Source organism: Phoca vitulina, unplaced genomic scaffold (assembly GCF_004348235.1).
Source record: "Phoca vitulina isolate PV1807 unplaced genomic scaffold, GSC_HSeal_1.0 scaffold28, whole genome shotgun sequence".
NCBI classification, from domain to species: domain Eukaryota; kingdom Metazoa; phylum Chordata; class Mammalia; order Carnivora; family Phocidae; genus Phoca; species Phoca vitulina.
This window is the reverse complement of record NW_022589731.1, coordinates 1,659,370-1,664,896: the sequence shown is the minus strand read 5'-3', so window position 1 is coordinate 1,664,896 and position 5,527 is coordinate 1,659,370.

Genomic DNA, 5,527 nt, shown 5'->3' with positions numbered 1-5,527 from the left:
CCTCCCTCTCCTCCTCTTCCCTCTTCTGCCTTCTTCCCTTCTTTTCCTGTTTCACTCTCCCCTCCCGCTTCCGGCTCTGCTCCACCCCGCCCCAGCCCAAACACCCTCCCACACACTGGGCAGGCTCTCCAGTTCCAGCGCTTCGTGGGCCCCTGCCCTCCGTCCATTGACCAAAATCGCTGTCAGTCAAATGGAAGTCCCGCCCCCCATGAAGACGGAAGACCAGAGGGATCCAGCCAATGAAAAGTGGGAGGAAGCCGGGCCATCTTGAGTGCTGCACGGCGGTATAGATGCGTCCCACGCCACAGAGAGTGGCGGAAGTAGCTCCGATGGGGGCGGGGCCATCTGGTACGAACATTGAAAAGTCTAATTCAGGTGCAGCCATCTTGAGCGTGGCGGAAGTACTAGATTTCTACGCTTTAGTAAAGAAAGAGGAGTATTGTGATTCTAAAGAGTATTGGAAAAGAAGTTGTGTTTTAGAAGGTAACCGGGCGCTCCTTAAGAAGAAAACAACTGCAATCTAAAAATCTTTTGACGTCTTTTGTTTTGAAGCGCAGCCCTGGTACCAGGGTCCCTCTCCTTGTCTCAAAGTGGTAGCTTAGGTCAATCTGAATTCTCTAAAATAGTACCTTTACCTGAGGCACGGTGCTGTGTCGCCCCAAGTTCCAGGAACATAATTCTATTGACCGTACCTCAGAAACAGCCCTGAAATTCACTCCCATTGTTTCCCTCCATATTCTCATCTTCTTGCTAAATAAAAATGGTCTCCCTGCTGGCCCTAGTTGCCAATTCTTCCCTCTCAATTACTGCTGCACTCCACAGCAAGGGTGCTCTACGACATAAAACCAAACATCATTGTCTTAAGGCTTTCCCTCTTAAAATACTTAAACTACCTACGGAATATATAGTCTGAACTACTCAGTATGGTTCTCTCTTGTGTCCTGATCCCTGCTTACTTCTTTTTATCTCGTCTTCTGCCACTACATTTTCCCACACATTCCACTTACACAGACATTTAAGAGATCCCCAGTGTGCTGTGCTATAGTACACACTGCACATATAGTTCTCTGTTTATAAACTCCTAGTTCCCATCCCCTCCCTTGTTTCTTCTTCTGGATCCTCATAACACTAACACACACTGTATCTGATCTGTAATATCTGCCTGGCTGGCCCCTCCCACTAAATTTGCAGTTTTTTGTATAGCACACTGTCTTACTCTTTTTTTTTTCTTCTTTTGAGAAATCCCTACAACATCCTATACAAGGCCCAACCATGAGCCCAACAATGTTGGTAAAATAAATGAACAAACGAAGACCCATGCCAGAGAAGCCAGGTGCCTGTAGCTGCCAATTTCCTCTCAAAATCCTGCCAAAGCATTTTGCAGGTTGGCCTAGTCTAGCCCATGGCTGAGCCCAGAGGGAGTTTGTTCTTGGCTTAAATGGTGGCAAAGTGGGAAACAGTGAAGAAATTGGTTCTGCCCTCTGCTTAAGAATATCCATAGTTCTGGGGCGCCTGGGTGGCTCAGTTGGTTAAGCGACTGCCTTCGGCTCAGGTCATGATCCTGGAGTCCTGGGATCGAGTCCCGCATCGGGCTCCCTGCTCAGCAGGGAGTCTGCTTCTCCCTCTGACCCTCCCCCTTCTCATGCTCTCTCTCTCTATCTCATTCTCTCTCTCAAATAAATAAACAAAATCTTAAAAAAAAAAAAAAAAAAAGAATATCCATAGTTCTGCCTCTTCTTGATCCTGTTTTCCCAAGTGTTACAAAAGGTGACAAGTATTTTTGCTGATCTCAAATGTCTTAGAAATTCATCCATACCACAATCAAGCTCCCTAGGGAAGAAATAAAGATTCAGTATTAGACAAGGGCCAAATTATTTTCATAGCACAGGGTCTCAGTCCTGGCCTCAAGGTTTTGTAAGTCCTCCTTTACAAAAGCCAGGTACCATCATCATTAGGAAACCCCAATAATTTCAGTTCAACAAACACGGAGATTTTATCCTAACTTCCCTTTCTTTCTTTACCTGAGAGCTCGAACTGAGCCACTGGATGGGACAAACACTAAACCCTGCCCAGTCTGGATTAGCACTTCCCACGCGAAGGCATTTGAGTCACCCTAACCACCTCGCTTTCCACATCCCACAGATGCCAACTCAAAGAAAGCAGAGAGGTCTTACAAAATGGAGCTGAGATGCAATTTGAATGAGTGCTTTTTGAAGTGCCTCTAAACTGTAGCCACCACATACTTCAGACTTTCCCAAAAGAGCCATTGTCTGTACAGGGAGGAGGAATGCCAGAAGGTTTAAGGAGCTGGGAAGGAAAGAAGAAGGTTGTCAATTCTTGAAAGAACATCAGTATGGAATTGCTTCCAAGCTCTGGCTAGCTCTGGTAATGTTTTTCCTATTTGTCTTTGGAAATGGGCAAAGCTGAGCCAGATCTCCTATCCTAAGAAAACTAGCTCAAAGACACAGAGTTTTCTGCTCAGAAATCAGTTAAAATCAAATTGCATATGTTACAGCATAGATAAACTTTGAAAATATTATGATAAATGAAAGAAGCCAGACACAGAAGGCTACACACTGCGTGATTTCATTTATATGAAAAGTCCAGAATAGGCCAACCTATAGAGGCAGAAAGTAGATTAGGGGTTTTGAGGGGATGGGGGATGAAGGGAATGGAGAGAGACTGCCAAAGGGTACAGAGTTTCTTTTTTTTTTTTTTTTAAGATTTTTATTTATTTGACACAGAGAGACGCAGTGAGAGAGGGAACACAAGCAGGGGGAGTGGGAGAGGGAGAAGCAGGCTTCCCACGGAGCAGGGAGCCCGATGTGAGGCTCAATCCCAGGACCCTGGGATCATGACCTGAGCCGAAAGCAGACGCCCAACGACTGAGCCACCCAGGCGCCCCAGATACAGAGTTTCTTTTGGGAGTAATAAAAATATTCTGGATGTGACACCTGGGTGGCTCAGTTGGTTAAGTGTCTGCCTTCAGCTCAGGTCATGATCCCAGGGGCCTGGGATAGGGCTCCCTGCTGAGGCCTGCTTCTCCCTCTCCCTCTACCTGCCACTCCCCCTGCTTGTGCTCTGTCTCTCTGACAAAGAATAAATAAAATCTTTTTAAAAAATAAAATAAAATAAATAAAAATATTCTGGAACTAGTGATGACAATTACAACTTTGTGAGTATACTGAAAAACACTGAATTGTACACTTTATTTTTTTTAAAAGATTTTATTTATTCATTTGACAGAGAGCACAAGACGGGGAGCTGCAGGCAGAGGGAGACAGAGAAGCAGGCTCCCTGCTGAGCAGGGAGCCTGATCCCAGGACCCTGGGATCGTGACCTGAGCCAAAGACAGATGCTTAATGAACTGAGCTATCCAGGTGCTCCTGAAATGTACACATTAAAAAGATGAACTTATATGAATTCTATTTTAATTTTGAAAAAATGGGAAAAATTAAATTCCAGCCAGTACTTTGGCCTCAAGGAAGAGGCCCTTTTTCTTTAGAGCAGTGGTCCTTGAAGTGTGCTCCCCAGACCAACAGAAACCACATCACTGGACAATTACTAGAAATGCACATTCTCAGGCTCCACCCCAGACATACATAATAAGAAATTCTGGGGATGGGGCCCCACAATCTGTTTTTGTTTTTTAATTCCAGTGTAGTTAACATACAGTGTTCTTAGTTTCAGGTACACAACACAGTGATTCAATAATTTTATACATTACTCAGTGCTCATCGTAAGTGTACTCTTAATCCCCTTTACCTATTTCACCCATCCTCCCACCCACCACCCCTCTGGTAACCATCAGTTTGTTTTCTATAGTTAAGAATCTGGGTTTTTTTTTGGTTTCTCTCTTTTTTTGTTTGTTGATTTTGGTTCTTCAATTCCACATGAGTGAAATCATATGGTATTTCTCTTTCTCTGACTGCATTCCCAGCAACAGTGCAAGAGAGTTCCTTTTTCTCCACATCCTCGCCAACACATTTTTCTCCTATTTTTGATTTTAGCCATTCTAACAGGTTTGAGGTATTATCTCATTGTGGTTTTGATTTGCATTTCCTTAATGATAGATGATGTTGGGCATCTTTTCATGTGTCTGTTGGCCATCTGTATGTCTTCTCTGGAGAAATGTCTGTTCATGTTTCTGCCCATTTTTTAAAATTTTATTTTTTGTTAATCTCCATACCCAATGTGGGGCTTGAACTCACGACCCCAAGATAAAGAGTCACATGCTCTACCAACAGAACCAGCCAGTACCCCTTTTCTGTTCATTTTTAAATTGGATTGTTTGCTTTTTTGTGTGTTGAGTTGTAATAAGTTCTTTATGTATTTTGGATACTAACCCTTTATCAGATGTCATCTGCAAATATCTTCTCTCACTAAGTAATTGTCTTTTAGTTTTGTTGTTTCTTTGGCTGTGCAGAAGCTTTTTATTTTGATGTAGTACCAATAGTTTATTTTTGCTTTTGTTTCCCTTGCCTCAGGAGACATAACTAGACCCACAATCTGTGTTTTAACAACCCATCCACGTGACTCTGACACATGTTCTAAAAACCACTGCTCCAGAGTAGGGGAATAGAGCAAATATTTTGTTTTGCATGCCACATACGTGGAAGTCTCCATCACATATTCTTGTTTTTGTTTTTTTTCTTCTTTTTTACCCTTTAAGAATATAAAACATTCTTAGTTCCCAGGCACACAAAAATGGGTAGCAGGTGGATTGGGACCCTTGAGCCATGGTTTGTCAACTCCTGCTCTAAAACAACACAGTTCCCATTCTGGAGTGTCCAGTAAAGACAGGTGGATTTTTCCTCTGTAGTAAGGGAAATCAACAATGGCCTCCAGGCATCAACAGGTTCCCGTTATCGTTGTGGTAACCTCTTCCATACCAAGGCCAAAGTAAGACCAGATCCTGCTTTTCATCCAGGCTTTATTAACTGAGTCTGCAGATAGTTCATTGTGCTCTTTCAAGAAATTTATTTGATTCACAGTGGTATCCTTTGAATAGTCAGTAAATTCTACTAGACAGAACTCAATACAAACATTGATCCCAGGTAAGCCACAATGGTCTCCTTCCATGCCCACCCGACCCAAGCCTGAAAAATCACCTAGAACAGCCAAGATGGGAAGGGCAAATGGCTGTACTTTCTGTGTGTCCTTTAAGGCTCTTTGGTCCTGATTGATTAATTCTCAGAGGTATCCAAATAAAACTCCCCTTTCCTATTCAGTACGCACCAGTCTTTGTTTAAGCCAATGGGCTGAGGAAGGGAGGCAGCTAGGAAAATATACCCATTAAAATGTGTTGTTAATACATACATATATAATTTTTACTCACAGTTAGTGGATTTATCTTTTATTTTTATTTTTATTTTTTAAGATTTTATTTATTTATTCGACAGAGAGAGAGACAGCGAGAGCAGGAACACAAGCAGGGGGAGTGGGAGAGGGAGAAGCAGGCCTCCCGCCGAGCAGGGAGCCCAATGCGGGACTTGATCCCAGGACCCCGGGATCATGACCTGAGCCG